Below are 24,705 nucleotides of genomic sequence, written 5' to 3' on the forward strand. Positions count from 1 at the left end.
AAGTGTGATCATATGCAACCACTTTTCTCTATTTTCTTCGAGACTTTGGTGTGGTACTTTCTCTCTCTATGGCTCGTTGCACAGTTTCTGTCTTTCCGTACGCTCTGCCAGGTTGGAGCGATGGCTGAATGTCGTACCTGTGTATATACTGTTATCTCGTCTTTCAACTTACTGGAACTGTTGGAAGTTAGACTTTGGTGGACCCTGTTTGGAGCTGACTGATACACATCCGTCCATACCAACCGGGAAGAATTTTGTTATCCACCTGGCTCAAGCTGACGCAAGAATTACCGAACGCTTATTTGCTTTGGTCGTCGTACATATACTAATGAGGTGGATAATTTCTCATAAACACAATTATTGAAGAAATTATGTGATGACCGCTCCAAAATATGTGAGCTGGGAAAGGAAGTTAACTGACAATCACGAACCAGTAAGATAATGTGCTAAGCTAGAAAGACAAAATTGATGCTGGGTTCCTGACAATATTAAAGTGGCAGAATATACTAAAATCAAGAGTGTGAGCAACATTTGCTGCTGGTTTGCTAACAACAAACGCTTGTGCTCTTAGTTTCACTACAGCAAACGTGCTGTGAGCTCTACTATGAGCGGAGGAGCGTTAATACCAATGTGGAATTCACCTAACTCAAAACGGTGATTGACCACACTTAGAAAAGACGTGTGTTCGCATGCGAACAGAGAGGCTCTGTCTGCGGTTAGTGCAGATGGCAACAAGTGGTGGTAATGCAAGTCGGAATTCCCTATCTTGTGGTGGTGCGACACTTTGCCAAAACCACAGAAATATGATGTGAAGCTGACGGGTGTGTGGTGATAATTTCGAAGGCGCAAGAGTTATCAGCTGCCCAGCGTCCCATCTGCCACACTCCGGAATGGAACACAATTAATTTTCAACCGGGCGTTCGGACGAAAACGGGTCAGCGCGAATCTCTCCGTGGATACGGAAGCGATAAAGCGACTTTTCTCTCCGGCTTTCCAGAGGCGAGTCTTCGGCCCTCTGTCTTCTGCACCACAACACGGAAGCCCATTCCGTTGCTCTCGAAAATTGCCAATCGGGGCGTAGCAGCGAAACTGGCATCAATCATGAACCCGAAGCAGAATTTCTCTGGTCCCCATACAACAACAGTAATACGAAACTTCCTGGCAGATTAAAACTGTATGCCTGACCGAGACTCGAACTCGGGACCTTTGCCTTTCGCGGGTAAGTGCTCTACCATCTGAGCTACCCAAGCAAACAGTTTTAATCTGCCAGAAAGTTTCATATCAGAGCACACTCCGCTGCAGAGTGAAAATCTCATTCTGGAAACAGTAAAACGGTCTGCCAAAACCAAACTGCTGCTTTGAAAGTGGGGAGACGTCACAATCCACGCACCAGTCTAGGGCTCGTCGGAACGGTTCGTGGGACAACTGAACCGTGGGGTGCAGTGACCGGACATATAAATCTGGTGTGTTCGAGGAATGCCTCTCCTACAAAAAAATTGCTCTGAGCACTATGGGACTTAACTTCTGAGGTCATCAGTCCCCTAGAACTTAGAACTCCTTAAACCTAACTAACCTAAGGACATCACACACATCCATGCCAGAGGCAGGATTCGAACCTGCGAACGTAGCGGTCGCGCGGTTCCAGACTGTAGCGCCTAGAACCGCTCGGCCACGCCGGCCGGCGCCTCTCCTACAGGCGTCCCGCAGAGCCAGAGAGCCAGAGAGCCAGATGGATAGTTCTGCGAATTCTACCACTGAAAGCAGTGCGGGCACCGCAGACCAGCACTCTGCCGTATGGCCACAAAACAGGGCTTAAGCAGTAAAGCGATTTGGCCGGCGCAGAGCTGCGGCTACCTGGCGGCGACTTAAAAGATAGACTGCGACTGTGAGACACTTCACCGCTTTCACGTATTGTCCTCACTTCGTTCCTGGAAGTTCGCCGACTCGCCACACTGACGTCACCCCTGGCCACCTTGCCTTGTCGGAATGCAGCAGTCGCTTACGGAGGGCGAAACGTAGTATTAAGTTAATAAATCTATCCCCTCCTCACTGATGAAATTCCTTGGAAATGCAGGTACTGAGAGCTCATCGAACATGTAAATTACGTCCTATTTGCCTGTTGAAGTACTGAAAGAAAGAAAATGAGTGGGAAACTACTTGATGAGCCTTCCAGCGAGAGTGGAAGGGCCACAAGAGCTTGTCACTTTTCATTGTAATGAAGGTGATTACAAGTCAGCTTGGTTTTCTTACAGTTACATGATGATCAGACCATGCTATGCATAAATTGAACAGCCAAATAATTATGTATTATTATGAAGCTATGTTATAATTACTGTAATATGTTACGGTTAGGCATTTAGGTTTTGTCATCCGAATTACTAGAGGTGTCCGGGGTGATATAAAACGGTTAGTTATCAAAGTTACTTGCAATTTTATCTTATCAGATGTATAACCCTTAGTTGTGAAAACCCTCAGTGTATTCCATGATGTAATACATAATATCGTGTTTGTAGAAATCTTAGCAATATTGAGTACCTTATCTCATCAGCTGTGTAAGTCATGTTACAGTGCCAAAACTGGTAAATTATCAAAGAAATTTTGCATTTTGCTCCTTTTAGAACATATGAGCTCGTCTCATTTCAGTTTTGGTACTTTTTCAGAGATTCTTGTAAGTCTATGTTTAGGCTATTTCTAATGAATGGGTTACGCAGTAAATCTTGGTTGCGCACTTTCCTGAATAGTAGTATAGTATTAACGGTAATTTATACTCCAACAAAACTTGAAAATTCGATATTGAAACATATTACCTTCAGTATATTTCCAAGCTTACAACAAAAACTAATTGAATAATTACTACCGAAATGAATTGTTTTGGAGTTCATAGCTTCATCTGTCAATGTCTCTTCCTTGGCTTAAACACATCCGTACAGTGTGCGTATACATAAGCTTCCCCTCAGTTTCTTGATATGCACAATCTGACGATTCATGTGCAATCTGCGGGTAATTTTTTCATCAATCAACGGTCCCTTAGGATCTTACATCAGTGATTTGACAAAGTTAAGAAAAATGTATTGAATAAAAAACATTTTCGATGCCCAAAACTGAAAAACTCCTTTGACAATGGCAAAACTGTAAAGGATCCAGAAATGGACGAGGCATTTTAGTTGTTGAATCAATACTAACGGGGGAGCCCTTTGTATAACATTAAATATTTTCCATGAAGTGCTGAAACCATCTTACGACCTTTTTAATTTGCCTTTTTGTTAATTCAAGTAACTAAACTTTCGTGCAGATCATTGCCAGGCTATGGTACGGTCCCTTCCCTTCTCTCGCAACCTCGATGCAGTACCGGGATCAAGAAAATGAAGGGATGGCCAGAAAGAATTAATTTAAAAAACTTAGATTCACATTAGCGCAACGGATAACACAGGGGAGGGCTCCAGTAACCGAGGAAGCTAGCCTTTTAAACCACGTATTCTGGTACGATCCATGTTTCCTTTATCTCATTAAATTTTCGTACCATTTGGCTTATGCTATCTGCTGTGTTTACAATTACTACAGGAGTAGTAAATGTGGTGGGGACAGTAGTTGAAATCATTTCAGGTAATGTGGGAGGTTTTCCTCTTATGGTAAAATTATTTATTACAATATTCATTAACAAAATAGTAATGAAATGTAAACATCAACAATATAATTGCGCTAATGCCGTGTACTTCTTAACCTACTGGTCTCTTAGATACGAAATGCACGTGGACATTGGTGGGATTTATGTCGCTACACTGGGAATCAATCAAAACTCTACGGAAACTGGATTACGATGTGCAATTCGTGAACGAATATCTAATCCTCTGTTAATCCGCAAGAATGGCCTTGTAACGCTGTTGAGAATGAAATTTATTGTAGCGGGGAACCAAAATTCCGTTCGAGTAAACACAAAGTAGTATGAATGTTAAGAAAAACAAACAGACGTGAACATTAACGGTAACACAGACACATTGTACATTAATGCGTCCTGCTGATTGAATTAGACGCCACACGTTGATTTCTGCAATTCCAACAAGAGCGTGTAATGTTTTTCAGTTTTGTGCAGCCATCGTCAGTTTGGTAGATGGCAGTCATTTTAATCAACACCATTCACTCTTGGATTATTACAAATCGTCACTCATATGTGCCTCAACTTAAATTTCTAAAAAATGATCCGCATGTACCATGCTCTACTCACCTTCAGTGATCATTTTTGGGCTATATTTAATGAAAAATTTCACACGGTTTACCTAAGCTTACTAAACCGATGATGCCTATGGTGAACTATACCGCTGGTGGTGGCCATGTGGGTAGAAGGAGACAATGACAACTTCAGTTAAACAGCGAATTATTTCATACGGTGTTATTTCTTACATATTTCACACGTGAGACATTCTTCGAAAATACACTCCTGGAAATTGAAATAAGAACACCGTGAATTCATTGTCCCAGGAAGGGGAAACTTTATTGACACATTCCTGGGGTCAGATACATCACATGATCACACTGACAGAACCACAGGCACATAGACACAGGCAACAGAGCATGCACAATGTCGGCACTAGTACAGTGTATATCCACCTTTTGCAGCAATGCAGGCTGCTATTCTCCCATAGAGACGATCGTAGAGATGCTGGATGTAGTCCTGTGGAGCGGCTTGCCATGCCATTTCCACCTGGCGCCTCAGTTGGGCCAGCGTTCGTGCTGGACGTGCAGACCGCGTGAGACGACGCTTCATCCAGTCCCAAACATGCTCAATGGGGGACAGATCCGGAGATCTTGCTGGCCAGGGTAGTTGACTTACACCTTCTAGAGCACGTTGGGTGGCACGGGATACATGCGGACGTGCATTGTCCTGTTGGAACAGCAAGTTCCCTTGCCGGTCTAGGAATGGTAGAACGATGGGTTCGATGACGGTTTGGACGTACCGTGCACTATTCAGTGTCCCCTCGACGATCACCAGTGGTGTACGGCCAGTGTAGGAGATCGCTCCCCACACCATGATGCCGGGTGTTGGCCCTGTGTGCCTCGGTCGTATGCAGTCCTGATTGTGGCGCTCACCTGCACGGCGCCAAACACGCATACGACCATCATTGGCACCAAGGCAGAAGCGACTCTCATCGCTGAATACGACACGTCTCCATTCGTCCCTCCATTCACGCCTGTCGCGACACCACTGGAGGCGGGCTGCACGATGTTGGGGCGTGAGCGGAAGACTGCCTAACGGTGTGCGGGACCGTAGCCCAGTTTCATGGAGACGGTTGCGAATGGTCCTCGCCGATACCCCAGGAGCAACAGTGTCCCTAATTTGCTGGGAAGTGGCGGTGCGGTGCCCTACGGCACTGCGTAGGATCCTACGGTCTTGGCGTGCATCCGTGCGTCGCTGCGGTCCGGTCCCAGGTCGACGGGCACGTGCACCTTCCGCCGACCACTGGCGACAACATCGATGTACTGTGGAGACCTCACGCCCCACGTGTTGAGCAATTCGGCGGTACGTCCACCCGGCCTCCCGCATACCCACTATATGCCCTCGCTCAAAGTCCGTCAGCTGCACATACGGTTCACGTCCACGCTGTCGCGGCATGCTACCAGCGTTAAAGACTGCGATGGAGCTCCGTATGCCACGGCAAACTGGGTGACACTGACGGCGGCGGTGCACAAATGCTGCGCAGCTAGCGCCATTCGACGGCCAACACCGTGGTTCCTGGTGTGTCCGCTGTGCCGTGCGTGTGATCATTGCTTGTACAGCCCTCTCGCAGTGTCCGGAGCAAGTATGGTGGGTCTGACACACCGGTGTCAATGTGTTCTTTTTTCCATTTTCAGGAGTGTAGTTGCAATTGACTTCCGCGGATCATTTAAATTATTCACGTTACTACCGCATGGCTACTTCAAACAGTGGGTAGGCCCAATTTAGTGATAAAAATGTCAAATATTTATCAAATCTGCAAACGTTAATCGTAATAAGAAAGTAAATTGAACTCAGAGCTTATCTAAGATCAGTAGTGCTTAAGGTACTAGGAGATTGACACCATGGTTGCCTCTGAAATTGAAAATACTAATAGCGGAGTTTAATACTGAAAAATACTACATATGGCGGTTGAGCCGTGTTCTGTGTTTTTAAATCCTTGCCTACTGGCGCGATCACTCTGTCTAGTTGCCGGGAGGCGCTTCGGTCGTCTGTTAGTAGAGTCTCTCTGCTTGTAGTTTTGTAGTTCCCTAAAAGCAGCTTGTTGACAACATCGGCAGTCAGTCGGTCGCAGTCAGCAAGAGAGAGACGATGGGCACACGTGACTTACGGTGAGCTGTTCACGGAGCTTACCTGCGCGTGATTGTCTACACGGCTGGTGGTCGATAGAGTGACATTTGTCGGCAATGCTTGGGCCAATGTCGATGCAGCTTGATTACCCTGGTTTAAGGAGGCATAGTTGCAGAATCGATGTTGGAGTACTGTTCATTTTCTGGTGCTCTCTGTTCTGCCCTTTGGGGGTAAGGTACTTGTTACTAGACTGACACACGTGCTCCCATGTTGAAGTTGCTCCCGCTACGATGGATTGCCTGTGGTTCTCCATCAGTCTGTCTGAGGTATTAAATTCACCCTTGGGCGCCTCTGTTTGAAACTATCCGAGTGCCTAATTCATATGTTTTAAATTTTATAAAATTACAACTTTTTCACTGTCTGCTTATTTCGTCAATTGCACCTGATCTTAATTGTCATACATTCTAGCCACCACGTGGGTTGTTGACCACTAGGTCTAAACTGATTCTTGCTGATGTTGGAAGTTGTTGCTTTCCTGACTGTTGTAGTGACTATGAAATTGCCTACGGCTGTGGTAAAGTTCTGGAACTCTGGTCAGATTTTGCTCCATTCAAGGAAAATTATATTTATTGTTTTAAATATAATTACTGTTGTAGTTGTTTGAGTGTTAGCACTCAAGATTTGCGTGTCACCATTTAAGCCACTTAAATGTATGTGTCTGAGTGCCGTACAATTTCCAGGTTATTACATTAACTTGTTATACACTGAAGTGCCAAAGAAACCTGTACTCCTGCCTGATATCATGTAGGTCCCCCGCGAGAGCGCAGACGTGCGAAAATACGACGTGGCATGGACTCGACAAATGTCTGAAGTAGTGCTGGAGGGAATCCTGAACTCAGAAGAGTGTTCCTGAAGCTACTCTGTAGCAGTTATGGACGTGTGGGGTATCGCACTGTCCTGCTTGAATTGCTCTAGTCTTTCGGAACGCACAATGGACATGAATGGATGCAGGCGATCAGATAGGATGCTTACGTACGTGTCACCTGTCAGAGTCGCATCTAGACGTATCAGGGGTCCCATATCTCTCCAAATGCACCGCTGCACACCATTACAGAGCCTCCACCAGCTTGAACATTCCCCTGCTGTCTTGCAGGGTCCATGGATTCATGGGTTGTCTCCATACCCGTACACATCTATCCGCTCGATACAATTTGAAACGAGACTCGTACGACCAGGCAACACGTTTCCAGTCATCAACAATCCATTGTCGGTCTTTAAGGGCCCAGGCGAGACGTAATGCTTTTTGTCGTGCAGTCATAAAGGGTACACGAGTGGGCCTTCGGCTCCGAAAGCCCACATCGATGATCTTTCGTTGAATGGTTCGCACGCTGACACTTGTTCATGGACCATCATTGAAATCTGTAGCAATTTGCGCAAGGGTTGCACTTCTGTCAGGTTTAATGATTACCTTCCGTCGTCGTTGGTCCCGTTCTTGCAGGATCTTTTTCCAGCCGCAGCGTTGTCGGAGAATTGTGTGATTGAATTGAAGAGTTCCTAGATAACAGAACGCAGCATGTCATTCTCATTGGACAGAAGTCTTCCGAAGTAAGAGTGATTTCAGGTGTGCCGCAGGGGAGTGTCACAGGATCGTTGCTATTCACAATATACATAAATGACCTTGTGGATGACATCGGAAGTACACTGAGGCTTTTTGCAGATGATGCTGTGGTGTATCGAGAGGTTGTAACAATGGAAAATTGTACTGAAATGCAGGAGGATCTGCAGCGAATTGACGCATGGTGCAGGGAACGGCAATTGAATCTCAATGAAGACAAGTGTAATGTGCTGCGAATACATAGAAAGATAGATCCCTTATCATTTAGCTACAAAATAGCAGGCCAGCAAGTGGAAGCAGTTAATTCCATAAATTATCTGGGAGTACGCATTAGGAGTGATTTAAAATGTAATGATCATATAAAGTTGATCGTCGGTAAAGCAGATGCCAGACTGAGATTCATTGGAAGAATCCTAAGGAAATGTAAACGGAAAACAAAGAAAGTAGGTTACAGTACCCTTGTTCGCCCACTGCTTGAATACTGCTCAGCAGTGTGGGATCCGTACCCGATAGGGTTAATAGAAGAGATAGAGAAGATACAACGGAGAGCAGCGCGCTTCGTTACAGGTTCATTTAGTAATCACGAAAGCGTTACGGAGATGATAGATAAACTCCAGTGGAAGACTCTGCAGGAGACACGGGATTTTGTTGAAGTTTCGAGAACATACCTTCACCGAAGAGTCAAGCAGTATATTGATCCCTCCTACGTATATCTCGCGAATAGACCATGAGGATAAAATCAGAGAGATTAGAGCCCACACAGAAGCATACCGACAATCCTTCTTTCCACGAACAATACGAGACTGGAATAGAAGGGAGAACCGATAGAGGTACTCAGGGTACCCTCCGCCACACACCGTCAGGTGGCCTGCAGTGTATGGATGTAGACGTAGATGTAGATGTAGATGTTCACCGTACACTAAATAAATGGTCATACGGTAAAATCCCCACTTTGTTGCTATCTCGTAGATGCTACGTCCCATAGCTTGTGCGCCGACTATAGCACCACGTTCAGACTCACTTAAATCTTGATAACCTGCCAATGTAGCAGCAGTAACCAATCGAACAACTGCGCCAGACACTTGTTGTCTAATACAAGGGTTGCCGACCGCAGCGCCGTGTTATTCCTGTTTACATATCTCTGTATTTTAATACGCTTGCCTATACGAGTTTCTTTAGCGCTTCAGTGTATTTTATTGCAAGATTAACCGATTAATTCTTTCAGTAATTTTTATTGTAAATTTGTTGTTATCGTAAGTTTTGGTTGGGACTTGAGGCTACACTTACATTGAGCTTAATGTCTTGGTCTGAGGATTTTCATAAGTCTACGATTTTTATGCATGAATTATAGGTTTACTTGTTTGCTCCCGGTCTTTCGAGCTAATCGTTGCGTTTGGGTTCGCTGCCACGGGGTTTTACCTGTTACTTGCACGCGTCGGCTGTATACGTGCGCACAGGCGGCGCGCCGCTTCCCGTCTCACCGTAGCGTGTGAGAGGTTACGGCCTCCTGGCTTGCTACGATATGCCCCGTAAGTTCTATCTAGTAGCAATCTAGCGTGCCCCATATTCTAAACCATCTCCTTCATGATGGTGATGGTGATGTTTGGTTCGTGGGGCTCTCAACTGCGCGGTTCAGCGCCCGTACAAATTCCCAACCGTTGCTCCGTTCAAACTCGCCACTTTCATGTATGATGATGAAATGATGAGGACAACACAAACACCCAGTCATCTCGAGGCAGATGAAAATCCCTGACCCCGCCGGGATCGAACCCGGGACCCCGTATTCGGGAAGCGAGAAAGCAACCGCGAGACCACGAGCTGCGGTCACAATATTCTTCGGACCTGGCCTGACGTCCTAGCCCCTTCCATGTTTTCTCTGTTTGAAATTTGGTTCTTAAAACAATTTCAATATTGATGTAATGCTCAATTTTTTAAATAGTATTTTATGATTTTTCCACGTCAGTGTATTCAATATGCCCAAGGGGCTTCTCAGATTGACCAAAAATTGGTTATTTGTGTTGATACCAGACGTCAATAAATTAAAATACTACACCTTTTGTAACTTATGTTCATAAATCATAAGCACCTCTTTGGCCAGCCAAATGTTGGAATTGTAATATATAGCATCAATACTGTCATTGTTTACCAGAGCTAAGTGTATGTTTGAGACATACTTGATTTTACTATTTGCTTGTTAGTCGTTCCTAATTTGGTACTTTTTATTCGTTTAAATTAACTGAATAATTATCTATTGGTTCGACTGGAATAATTACATGAATCACTAGTATTTTATTAGTGTTTTTGGTTGGTACCTGTGCAATGAAAGACCGTTGTTTTATGAAACAACAAATGACTTGTGATAAATCTTCTGCATCTTTCCCACGCCCGTTTAGTTATATCGTCATCCTGGGGCGTTCACTGACATTTCAGTGGTCGTCAGAATTTAGCTGTCAATCACCTGTAAAACAATCGATTAGACACACAAATGATATAACATCTCATCCCTACTGTCTACGAAACTTCTTATCACGGTGACCCTCACAGTCTCCGTGGTTACCCTGTGCCGTCCCGGAAACGAGAACCAAAAGATGGTGACAACCCCCAATGGTCGCTCTGCTTTCTCTGATGGGGAAGGGGAACCGCTACTAGACCCTGTAGCCTAGAGAGAAGCAGGTGCACCTTTGACTGAAGTCATGCTAGCATTTAGGTTGCCACCAGTAACTCAACAGCTAACCTATCTGCTATACTCTATTGCCCGGCAGAGGATCTTTCACACATGACAACTCAATATTCATTAATACGTAGCAACATAGAGGGAGAAGAGTAGGCTGTGCATAATGTGATTAATAAGAAAGATACACAGTGATGTCCGTTCCTTCACCAGAGGTTCACAGAATAATATGAAATAAAAGAGACTGACTATTTATATCACTGAGATTAAAAACTATTATACCCTCATGTTAAGGTAATGACATGGAAATGGCGATACAGTCCATCTCTATTAACTTGAGGAGATTACTTGTATAATACAACCAACCGATTGTAACAATACTTAAATTGATCTGGTTTCGACACAGACTATGGGCGTCTTCATGAGAAACCCCAAACCAGTTACCTATAAAGATTAAAAAACATTAACACTGAGGAAACCAAAAATTCATGGTTATTATATTGAAAACGTTTGTGCTTTTGTTCGGTATAACCACCTATTACTGGTTTTCCCGTATGTTAATGGGTTTTTAATCTTAATAGGTAATTGTTCATGGTTTTTCCGATGAAGATACCTCTAGTCGGTGTCGAAACTACGTCAAGATAAATCTTTTTACAATCAACTGGCCGTATTATACGAATCACACTTGTAAGTAGGCTGTTTATGTTTTGTTTATGTAAGTAGGCTGTTTATGTTTTCTTATTGGCAACGTTACGTAGCGCTCTATATGAAAATCACTGGCTGTGCTGTGTGCAGTCTGTGGCTAGTTTGCATTGTTGTCTGCCATTGTAGTGTTGGGCAGCGGCAGCTGGATGTGAACAGCGCGTAGCGTTGCGCAGTTGGAGGTGAGCCGCCAGCAGTGGTGGATGTGAGGAGAGAGATGGCGGAGTTTTGAAATTACATATATTATGACTTGTGATGATATTAAGGTAAATACATTGTTTGTTCTCCATTAAAATCTTTCATTTGCTAACTATCCCTATCAGTAGTTAGTGCCTTCCGTAGTTTGAATCTTTTATTTAGCTGGCAGTAGTGGCGCTCGCTGTATTGCAGTAGTTCGAGTAAGGAAGATTTTTAGTGAGGTAAGTGATTTGTGAAACGTATAGGTTAATGTTAATCAGGGCCATTCCTTTGTACGGATTTTTGAAAGTCAGATTGCGTTGCGCTAAAGAATATTGTGTGTCAGTTTAAGCACAGTCTCGTATACAATTCTTTTAAGGGGACGTTACACACTGTGGTACAGTCGTTGGCTCACAGACATCTTTACAATTGTAGGGCTTCAGAAGACTATTGTCTTGTTTTAGTTTCATCCTGCCTCTTCTTTGAAAAACGAAGGGCAGAACCCGCACGGTTTTGGAGTTGCCAGAGACAGTGAACAGAACCGCACCCTCAGGTGGTTAGGCGGTGAGCGCAAACCGATAGGGTCGTTGTTTACGGTGTAGTCCAGCACATGGAAACAGAAAAATAATATCCTTGCGAAATCTCCTGGAAAACATCTCCGGCAGAGATGAAACCGTAATCCCGAACCGGAGGCGCACGTCTCGGAAACATCGCTCGCCCACGGGGCGCGGGGAAGGAGTGAAAACACTGCTTACGGCGCCTGTCGACGTGAGAGCGAGGGCGCCGGCATAAAAGCTGATGGAGCCGGCAGCGCGCGACGCTTCCAGGTCTGGGGGCCGTGTCTGCGGAAGGAGCCACGCCAAATAACGCCCCGCCACAATGAGGCGGAATCCAATCTGCGGCGGCGAAGATGCTGATAACGGGGTCGAGTTTTTGTTTCTCGCCGGCGCCGAGCGGCGCCCCACCGTCTGCCCTCCCACGCCTCTCCCTCGCTCCTGCTCCTCCTCTCTCTTTCCTTTTATCTTCCTCCTCCTCCTCGTCCAGCTCCGCCTCAGTAAAAATTCACGACGGCCGCCGCGAGGCCGGCTTGCAGCAGCACTTCATCTACCTGTCCTCGGGCCGCCGCTTAGCGCTGAGTGCGAGGTGTGCGTGGCCACAGCGGGCGGGGCGCGTGACTTTTTGATGTTTTTCGATTTGAAATAAATCTCGCGGCCGAAGGCTGCAGATGGAGCAATATTCCCGAGAACGGCGCCGCAATCTCGCGGACCGGGAGTAACGGCGGCGATAACTGGCGGACGCCGCCGACGCCGTCGTAGCAGCAGCAGCAGCAGCAGCAGCAGCGGCGGCTGGGCTGGCCAGACGGTCCGCCAACGCTGCGCACGCTATCAGCTCGCCAGCTATTAGCTGCTTGAGTTGCAGGAGCCACCAACAGCTGCCACGCGTGTCCGTCGCTACATTCGTGCCCTGTTCATACTGAGCTCATAGCCGTCACAGACCTCTTGTAATATCACATTTTATTACGGAAATAACTGGGTCAGATACTGTGCTGTGTGCAGGAACCAAAGATGTTAATGTTACTCCTTACGTAAGAAAAGCAAACATTATCATTGTATTATTTCTGATCTTTATTATATCTATTGTTGACTGTAATGTCAACGACTCCGATTTCCTTCTTGCTCCGATAAAGAATAGGGAATTTATAAATGTGAATATTACGTATTGAAACACGATAGCAAGAGTAAAAGTTGGCCGCGCGGAGTAGCCGCACGGTCTTAGGCGCCGTGTCACAGATTGTGCGTCCACTCCCGCCGGATGTCGTCCCTCGCGCATGGATGTGTGTGTGTTTGTGTGTGTGTGTGTGTGTGTGTGTGTGTGTGTGTGTGTGTGTGTGTGAGTGTGTGTGTGGCAGGGGGGGGGGAGGGTGATGTTGTTCTTAGCATAGTTAAGTAGTGTGTAAGTGTAGGGTCCGATGGCCTCAGCAGTTTGGTCCCTTAGGAATTCACACACATCTCAACATTTGTGAGTAGAAGTTGTATTCAAGGAAAAAATAAACGAATTCCCATGTTTGATAAATAATTAGGTGAGATTTTAAAATACATATTACGATTTCTAGTCATCCTAATTACTATAGAAAATTGTAGCTTCACGACAACGACGTGGAGTTGGAGTGACGCTGGGAAGATTGACGAATGAACCTGCAGATAAACACTGCAACTTTCAACGGACTCAGGAGCACGCTACAAAAAATCTGTCACAGCTCTTTAGCAACGTATTACCTCAATCAGCGCGATTAGTTTCAATTGACATTTCAATACACCATTTGAAAGCCAATGCTAATCTTGTCTAAAACCACAAAACACAATCACAATAACAATATACTTTCTTAAGAAATATTTTCTCGTCATCTCTTATTTTTCATTGAATGTTGGTTTTTATAAAATCTTTATTTCTCAAGATCACATGTAGGAAAACAAATAAATAGTTACAATGAAATGAAAACACTTAGCTGCTTACAGGCGTTGACATAGGTCAACGGGGAGAGATGAAAATGTGTGCCCCGACCGGGACTCGAACCCGTGATCTCTAGCTTACATGGCAGACACACTATCCATCTTTTTTTTATTATTATTATTTGCTAGTTGTGCAGTTACGGGAACTGAAACTGTGTAACTGTTTTGAAATAAATAATAAATAAATAAATAAATGTCATGTGACTTTTTTTTAAAGAAATGGAACAAAATCATAGCCATCCCTACTTGGCACCGCCACTTGTGTCCTGCCAAACAAAAATGAACTCTTACCTCTTCAGGCGTTGTCTTCCTGACTATAGGTAACCACCCCTCAGCTAAAATGTGAAGAAACTACACTATACGCGACTAAAGTATGTGCATCAACCCACAAAAGCACGAGGGAAAGAAGGGGGGAAGTGTATTTCTAGTAGGGTGCGGAAGGTATTTTTTAATTTTTTAATTTTTTTATTTTAAGTTTTTAATTTTTTATTTTTTATTATTTTATTTTATTTTATTATTTATATAGATATCAATGTGCGAACAGTCTTAGTTAATCAAGCCAGGAAAACTAAAACAGAATGAAGACACCTTCGAAGATAGTAAACATAAATAACATGAAAATAAAGCTACCACTTCGTAGTTAGGCTTCCCAGCGACTGCGCCCACTGATAAAGATTGTTCAATATATGATCGCTTGCAGTTCGTTCTGACCTCATCTGCCATTGCCTGGAACATTCCAGCTACACGGCGGGCTGTGAAAGGCACTCCATAGGTAGTTTGCGAGCATTGTCGATATCTGGTATGCCCGGAAATAGCATGATGTCTTTCTTGCAAATAGAACCAGAAGTCATGTAAATTCTTGTGTCCATCACGACAGAGGTAATGGACCGCATGTCCACGTATCCAGGTGACGGAGTTGGTTCGAGTCTTGGGGTAAATTGTCTCATCCGGGAACAATAACGTGCGTGCAGATATATGCTCCGGCCTGACTCGCAAGAGATAAGCCAGCATCTGCCGCACTAGGTACCAAACCGGTTCCGCTTCTCCACAGCTGAAGAGGTGCTCGTCAGAATCTACTGTATTACAACCCACAAAATTGGGAGATTCTGCCATGTGTATATTGTAGAGACGTTCTTGCGTCACCAGCTTCCCATTAACGACTACATACCATTTGGAAACAACATCGGAATCAAGCATGGCATCGTGCACCGTCTTCCACACCACGCGCCACCGTACGTCAGGATATTTTAGTTCGACCACATTTAGGGGGCGGCGTTGCGGCATATCATGATATAGGCGTCGAGTTGTGGCCATTTGTGGTGTCGTGAGCGCTACACTGCAATAACTTTGTTCTAAATAGAAACGTCCTATATAAAAGAGGGGTGCTGGGATGTCCTGTAGTGGCACCGGCGCTCTTAGTGAAGCAGGTCGTAGCACGTCAGAAGCAGACTCGTGAGGCTCGTAGGACAACGGCGCAGCAGACATAAATGTGAGCTAACATAGAGGGCAATGGCCCTATCATGGACGTTAACTAGGCCGAGACCACCTTTTTCCTTGGGGAGGGTAAGAGATACGTATCTGATCTGCAGTAACATACCAGCGGTGACGAAGTATCCCAGCGCTGCCATAATGCTACCAGCCAAGGGTTTCGGAATGGGTAGCGTTTGGGCGACATGCGGTATGCGGGACGCAAGGTATACATTGACATAATACGCCCGCTGAACGATGTTGAGGGATCGCAAGCGCTGAATGTCAATTCTGGCCCTAATTTGGTTAAGAAGGCGTCGATAATTGAGCGTCGTCGCGCGTCGAATGTCGTTCATGAAATCTAAGCCCAAGCAGCGGACAGTATCACTGAAGCGTGAGGGGGCAATGTGTTCCTGCGGTAGCCCAATCCCGATGCTCAAGGCGACAGACTTGTCAACGTTGATTTGGCTACCAGAAGCTGTACCGTAGGTTGCAATCCCGTCCAAAGCCTCGGCCACATCGTCAGCTCCACGTATGGCGATCATCAAATCATCCGCATATGCGGTGCAGCGATAGATGGAGCCGCCGAACTGTATGCCAGTGAGCCTGTCTCTGAGACCACACAACAAAGGTTCTATGGCCAATGCAAATAACAGTGTTGATAAAGGACATCCCTGTCGTACTGATCGGCGGATCGGCATGGGTGCCGTCAGTCTACCATTGACAAGAACTCGAGAAGTAGCCCCATGCAGAAGGCGTGTCAACACTGTAATAAAAGGGTCGGGGTATTCCATGCGCCGTAGAACGGCCGTGAGGAAAGTGTGGCCCACACAGTCAAAAGCCTGGCTAAGGCCGATAGACGCCCGGGCTGACGGCAAACGTCTCACCCGTGCAAGGGAGATGAGATCTCTCTAACGGCATAACGCAGTTCTGATGTTGTTGGGTCCCCGCAAGGACGTCTGATCGCTGGACAGGACGTGCAATAGTGTGCCGCGAATATGTTCTGATAGCAGCCTCGAAAAGATTTTGAAGTCGCTGTTCAATAACGTCAAGGGGCGATAATCGCGGACATGATTCCGTCCCTTCGGCTTATGGATGGGGTCAATCAGTCCTTCCAAGAATGGTGCAGGCAACGATATACCCGGGGACATCAATTCCCGACAAATTTCAACCCAACACGGTGCCAACAGTTGTTTAAATGCTCGATAGAACTCTAATGGCAATCCATCGATTCCTGGTGATTTATGGGGAGCACCTTTACCAATGGCTTCGAGCACTTTCTCTTCTGTGACTTATCCCAGCAAAGTCGGTACCATGTCTGGTGAAACTGTACCGGAGACATGTGCTGAAGCGGTGTCTACCATCGCCCTATCAGGGAGCACTGCTGAATAAATTTGAGCGTAATGCCCACAGAAGGCTTCTGCTATATCTGCTTGTTCTGCCACATGTCGTCCGTCGTCCATTATCATGTTGGTTACCAGTGCCCTACGGCGCCTCCTGCGTTCTAGGAGCACGAGGTGCATAGATGGCCTTTCTGATTGTATCATGTCTGGAGCACGCGACCGTATAACAGCGCCCTGTAAATGATGGCGTGCTAAGGAGGCGAGCTGCGCTTTCGCGCGATTGACTATGATCTGCCTGTCAGGTGAGGGCTCCATAGCAAGACATTGCCGTAGGACGGTGTAATAAAAGTTTTCCGTGCTCCTCCTTCATGCCGACGCTTCACGGCCGTAAGCCATGAAGGTGCGCCTAAGAGTAGGCTTCGCACATTCAATCCACCAACTGAGGGTCGATCGGTAACGACCACGACGCTGTAAGGACGCGTTCCACGACTCTTCGATAGCACCTTTACATGCCGGCTCGTCCAGATGGGCGACGTTCAGTTTCCAGGGGGGCCTACTGCGCCACACATGTGCGGTTTGGAGGGCAATGGTGTAAATATAGGCTGTGTGGTCGGTGAATGCAGTGGGCCAAAGCTCTGCTCCTCTCGTCGCCATCGAACGGGTGCTTGTGACGTAAATTCTGTCTAACCTACTTGATGAATGACTTGTATAATGGGTATAACCGGGAGATGGGCCATGAATGTGGCGCCACGTGTCGATCAGGTGGAGGTCACGCACTAGCATTTCCAATTCTGCACACGGAACGTGATGTGGCTGCTGATCAGACGGAGATAATGTAGAGTTAAAATCTCCTCCGATCACCATATCGTCCATGCGGCCCATAAATAGACGCGTAATATCTTCCGAAAAAAAGCGGGCCCAATCTCTCCGTCTCCCTGATCCTGAAGGGGCATATACATTGATGAGTCGTACACCGTTGACAGTTACTGCCATGGCTCTTGCACTCGGTAAGTACAGTACGTCCGTAGCCGCCAAGCCGTCCCGTAGCAGGACAGCGACAACACAATCGGTAAAAGAGTCGTGGGAGATGTGGGCGGTGTATCCGTAGAAGTCAGGGAAACTAGCGACACATCTCGGGATCGTGATGTCGTACATCATGTCGCTGAGGTCACAGCACAAATGTGGAAGCAGATAATAACAATGGGCAGACTATATGTTGGCTTACATGCCATAAATATTAGAGACTACCTCGTGGTACCTCGTTGCCATAACTGTGGAGACATGGACGACATTCTAAGGCACTGCACCAGGGGTCGGCGTGCTCCAGGTGCGGCGAAGATGGTCACACCCGGAAAGAATGTAAAGCTGCAAGTGTATGCATTCCCTGCAAGAGACGCGGGAAGAGAAGCTGCGGAGCCTCAGGGCGAAATTGCCCTACGTACCGCATGCTGGAGCAGAGACTGATATCGCCGGCCGGAGTGGCCGAGCGGTTCTAGGCGCTACAGTCTGGAACCGCGTGACCGCTACGGTCGCAGGTTCGAATCCTGCCTCGGGCATGGATGTGTGTGATGTCCTTAGGTTAGTTAGGTTTAAGTAGTTCTACGTTCTAGGGGACTAATGACCTTAGAAGTTAAGTCCCATAGTGTTCAGAGCCATTTTTTAGAGACTGATATCCAGATCGGACTATGACTGAGTGCGTCAAACAAAACAGGATGCCAAAGCGAAAATCCCCTAGCAAAAGGAGGAGGGATGCCATCAGGGCAAATAGGTTCAAAGAATTTATAAAGTCTCTTTCGAGAGATCCGATAACATGAGACAGCTGACAAAAGTATCCAATCAGATCCGCCGAAAATCGATAAATGTATCCAGACGGAATCTATCCCTATGGCCACTCCCTCCTCTCTCAGCAGGGGAGTGAAGCCGATCAAACACCAGCAACGGCAAGGGCATCCTGTGCCTGAGATCCCAATAGATGGAAGAAACCGGAAAGAACAAAAGCCTGTGCAAGAGAGCCCAATAACAAGCTCTCAAGACACCCCAGTGGTAAGATTACCCCCAGTAGATCCGGTTCGGATATACCCAAATCTAGAATTCATTATGCAACTGGCAAGGTTGGAGCAGCCGGCTACCCTAACCACTGCCTTACGACATGTGGTCCGCGTAGGACATGAATACGGAAGAAGAGTCACCTTCTCAGTAATGGAGGCTGTAGACACGATACAGCTAAAGTCAGTGAATCTCCCCACCGACTTCGGAGCCCTGCGAGACTTACTAAAGAAAGTATTCGAGAGACGAGGAGAAAAATTTGACTTAGACGACATTTACGAACAGTCAGTTCTGGCTAATTGACGTATTACGTTTGACTGGAGCAAGACATGGCCAGAAGACCGCATACGTACATACTTTCCGTAGATGACAAAAATTACCATTGACCAACTTAACACACCTAACAGTCGACTTGTAATGCAAGAGCTACGCAAGGAAGTGGAGGAGAGGAGGCTGGATGTGCTCTGTCTACAAGAGCCGTACTCCCTAGCTGGAAAAATTGCATTTGTAGCAGCGACCTGGCAGGACATCAGCCAAGGAGATAATCCGAAAGCGGCGCTAATAATCACAAATAAAGCCCTGAAAGTAGCTACACTATCGCAATATACCAATAGTCACTGCAATGTCGTGGAGCTGCTACCTCCCGGTGGAGCAATAATACTAGTTAATATGTACTTTCAGTGCGGTGATAACATTGAAACACATCTAGACCATCTAGCTTTAGTAACCACGGCATTGCAAGGACGAAGGATGATAATCACTGCCGATATCAACGCAAAATCCCCCCTGTGGCACAGCGGCACAAGGGACACCAACGGAGAGAAAGTAGAAGATTTTATCATGGCATCACAACTAGTGATAGCTAACAAGCCTGGCAACCCTCCAACCTATGCTGGGGGAGGAGGACCAGGCACGAACATTGATGTAACTCTAGCCACCCCCAATGCAATCAATACAATACAAGAGTGGAAAGTCGAAGAAAACGCCACCACAAGCGACCACAACTTAATAACATTCATTTTAGGTGAAAGAGTGTCCCGCTGGGCCATGCGGTGGGAAACGCAGTTTAACTACAAAAGGGCTGACTGGGAACGACTAGCGAGGGAGTGCGTCATTCCTGCCCTGCCAGAAGGTGGCGCAGACCTTGACATAGACGTAAACGACCGAGCAGAGGAACTGACCAGTGCAATAACTAGCGCGGTGAAAGCTGCCGTACCGACCAGGAGAAAGGCCATGGCAGCCTCTCCACCACCATGGTCGCCCGAGCTCGAGGATATGCGCCGGTCTGTTAGAAGGTTGAGAAGGTATTACCAGCGCAGTGTCGTCTGGCCAGAACGGCAAAGATGGCTGCTGCAATATTGGGAGTCTAAACTCCGATTCCAGAAGGAACTCCAGGCTGTTAGTATACAAAGCTGGGAAAACTTTGTCCAGAGCCAATTGGCATTGGACCCCTGGGGTACACCATATAAATTAGTACGAGAGAAGATCCGCTCTCCACTGGAATTATCAACAGTCAGGCACGGGGACAGGATGACGGAATCCTGGCAGGAAACTTCCGAGGTCCTCCTCCGATCCCTGCTGCCTGATGATAGCGCGGATGGGGAATCTGATCAACAACAACAACTAAGACATGATAGCCTCGACGAATACACCAACAATACGGCAGTCTACCCTTTCTCCGAGGAAGAGGTGGCTCCCCATATAAAATCACTTAAAAGGGGTAAAGCTCCCGGGCCAGACGGCCTTGTAGCCGAGGTGGTGCAGTTTGTAGCTCCCCAGCTAACTGCACCACTCACTCACTTATATAATGAGTGTCTGATACAACAAAAATTTCCAATGGTGTGGAAGACCGCGAATGTAGTTATTATTCGGAAAGGGCCAGATAAAGATCCAACAAATACAAAATCCTACAGACCAATCTGCTTGCTTAACGTACTAGGGAATATACTAGAAAAGTTACTAGCTGACGGACTGGCTGCAGATCGGATGCTGCGTGGGATGAGCGACAGGCAGTTTGGCTTCAGGCCTGGGCGATCGACATCTGATGCAATCGCCCTGGCTGCTGAGGTCTGTGGCTCTACCCCACATAAGTACGTGGTGGGCATCATGGTTGACATCAGTGGCGCCTTCGACAACCTGTGGTGGCCTTCGCTCTTCTCCTGCTTGCGGGAGAAAGAGTGCCCAGGGCCGCTATGTGGTTATCTGAGGAGCTATTGCGACGAACGGGAGGTCTGGCTATCATCTTCTAGCGAGAGAATTGGAAAATCTATAACAAAGGGCTGTCCCCAGGGTTCCGTGTTAGGGCCCCTGTTGTGGGACATCCACATGGAGCCTTTACTAGACACCCTACAACATAGTGAAGATGTGCTAGAGGTGATAGCCTATGCAGATGACCTCCTCCTGTTGGTCGCCGGCCGTAGCCGCGAAGACATTGAACCCAAAATAGAAAGTGCCCTAAACAAGTTACAACTATGGTGCCAACACACCAAAATGACGATATCACCGAGCAAGTCTACCTACTTACTATTGAAGGGACAATTAATCCGTAACCCGACTGTACTAATCGAGCGCTCGCCGGTTCTTCGGAGACGTGACACACGATACCTAGGCATCATCACTGATGAGAAGTGGAATTTCAGGAAACACATTGAGACCGTAACCCAGAAAGCCCTTCAAACATTGAACAATCTCATATCCATAGGACAAAAAGATTTAATCTTCCACCTCACCTCATAAGACTCTATCATAATAGCATATTAACATCAATAGTTGGTTACGGCTCGGGAGTCTGGGCACACAGGCTCACGAGGGTTGTGCCCACCATGACAGAGAGAAGGGTTCAAAGGAACATGATACATAGATCGTTAGGGGCTTACAGAACATCACCAGGGGGAGCACTACTGGTCATAATGGGGCTTTGCCCCCTCGACATCAAAATCAGAGAGCAGGCTGCGTGGTTCTGGATTAAGAAGGGAAATGCAGCAAAAATAGAGGAGATCTTAGGTATTGGGGCAAGGGACAAGGGTGAGATTCGGCAAAGGGGAGAACAACTATGGCAAGAACTGTGGGACACGGATGAAACAGGGCGTAGGACATATGAACTGATTCCAAGCATTAGGGAACGACTAAAAATGAAATACTTGGAACCCACCAGAGGACTAATCCATTTTCTCTCTGGACATTGGCCTTACCCGACATACTTATGTCGGTTCGGGAAAAGGGCCAAACCCGCGTGTGAATGTGGTGAACCGGAGGGCACTCCCGATCATGTGATTTACGAGTGCCCCTCTTCAATGATGTTGCTTCCACACTACGTGACCAACTACCCGATCATGACACATACCACCTGATAAGACAACAAGACACCTTCCAAACATTAAATAAAGTTGCTGATGAGGTATCACGAGAAGTGCTAAGAGAATACATGAGGGAGCTAAACTAAATAGCAAAGATTACAATAAACACGCGCCCTACTCCCTTACCGCCTGCGCGTGGATAGGCCGACCTTACAGTCTGGAATCCGCCACGTACGGGATTAGGGGGAGTGGGGAATAAAAACAACAAGGACTGGACAATGCACCAGAGTTGACTTAGGTTAGAACTAGTTAGTAGAAATTAGACTAGGAATCTAGAATTAGGAACCTGCAGCGATAAACATCCTGGCCTGCCCAGTGTCACGGGCTCGCCCATCGGGATTAGCTCGATGGGCGAGGCAATAAAGTAGGTTTATATAATTTTCTGACACATCTGTGACGCTGCAGGAAGTAGAATTAGGGTTAGTTAAGACCTTAGAAGTTAAAAACCAATAAGTGTATATAGCTGCCCATTGTAATTAGAGTATAGCTGTAGCTCACGACCTAATATATTGTAATTAGCTGCTAATTGTAACTAACATTTAGAAAGTAAGACTCACTAAATACATAAGGAAGTGGGTTATGATGCATAATTATTATTGATGGTAAATAAAGAATTAAAAAAAAACTAGCAACACATACTTCCTGTAAGAGGGCCACGTCGATGTCCGTCGCATCGAGCATGCGTTGTAGCATTGTTAGTTTGTGTGGTGCCCTTATCGCGTTGATATTGATTGTGGCAAGGCGAAAGGTGTGCTGCCTAGCCTCTTCACCTAGGGTAGACGTCATGGCAATCAAAGATAACAGCAAGAGATGCCGTACCCAGCAAACCCGTTACAAATTATGAGTCTTTCACGCTAGGAGTGGCATCCCCAATGTCACCCCCTCCCCTGTCACCCATGCCCTTTCTAGGAAGGTCCTCAACATCGTCCGACCACAGTGGGTGCTACACGATGCTGTGTAGCTGATCGGCACCTAAATCTCTCTCACGTATGTCGCTTTGGTAGAGGTAGACGGACCGCCATCCATCGACGCGACCTGCTGCATCTGTGGTGGAGTAAGTAATTGGGCACTCGTCGTATGGGCAAGTGAACCGTCTACACCACTTAGATCCTCAGTAGGCGCATTATCCATGCCGTCTGATGAGATGTCACCTTCTTGACCGGCCGTGTGGAGGAGGCAATCGTCAGAAGGGGTCAGCCGTCGTCGCTTGCGTCGTCGAGGCGAACGTTGCATTCGAATGTGGACATCCGTATCCGAATGTGGGAGGCAATCCAGCGTCGTATCACCTTCCGCTAGGAAAGCCACGGTCGGGACAATGTACGCGTCCACGCCCATCGCGTTCTGAATGTTATGTTGCGTCTGGATTCCGTGGGACTGTTGCTGCTGTTGTTGCTGTGGAGGGGGCGACATATGGATTGGCATCGGGGGTCCTTCCTCTTCCTCCCCTGGTACTTCTGACGTCGATGGATGTGTCTGATAGCTCGTTTCGTCCTCATCTATGGTGCGCATCGTCGTCTGAGCGTACGTGAGGGGCAGGATTGTCGTCCCCGTCGGGGAAACGGAGTCTCCCACTGGTATCTGCGTAATTCTAGGTTGTAAGCAGCTCGATCGAACATGGCCTTCCTGCCCACATCCGGAACAGGCACGCGGTTGACCGTCGTACATGATGATTGCACGACAGCCACCGATGTTCAAATAGGACGGCACATGTTTCTTGAGCTCAAGTTTAATTTCGCGCACACCATTGTAGACCTTATACGTCAAGAAAGTTTGACACTTTTCTGCAACGTGGCTGATAACATTGCCATATGGTCGGAAGGCGTCCTTGACAACTTCCTCTGAGACCTCGAACGGGAGCTCAAAAACCCTTACAGTCCTTAGGCCTATGCCTGCATGATCCACCGTCATTGCACCAATATGCCCGTCAGAATGTTTGAATCAGAGTGAGTTCGAGTATTTAGACACCACTGTCGCGCAGACCTCTGCACTGGTCATTTTAACATAAACCACGCTCACCGTTACAGAAAAATGTATTTCGACGACAGTCGCCGGATCTAAACGTAGATCGTCGCGTATGAACTGTTCTATTTCATAGGCTCGAGGACGCTCGTAATCTGGTTGGAAAGTAATTTTGATCGTATCGTGGCGCCATGTGTGTGCCATAGTCGCACTGAACTTGGAACAAATACAACTCGCGCCGCGAGAAGGTAAACACAAGCAAGCGCTCACGGTCGCTCACGGCGGGGCACAGCGGACGTCCTCGCCCCACCGCAGCCGAAAGCAGACAGTGTCCCATCTGAGCCACCGAGAACGCAGAGGGCAGTGTGACTGCAGGGATTAATCTCTGGCGCGCCTCCCGCGAAACCCACATTCTCAACCTATTGTCCCGCACTACAGTCGTAGTGCCCCCGCCCATTATACTCATTACTCGCTTCGCATTGCCAATTCCCGTAAGAGTTCCGGCACTGTTTGTGCATCCGCACAGAAGAAGAAGATGGACAAGTGGCCGATGAGCCTTAATTATACACTCCTGGAAAT

The sequence above is a fragment of the Schistocerca cancellata genome, chromosome 8 (genome assembly GCF_023864275.1).
Source record: "Schistocerca cancellata isolate TAMUIC-IGC-003103 chromosome 8, iqSchCanc2.1, whole genome shotgun sequence".
NCBI lineage: Eukaryota > Metazoa > Arthropoda > Insecta > Orthoptera > Acrididae > Schistocerca > Schistocerca cancellata.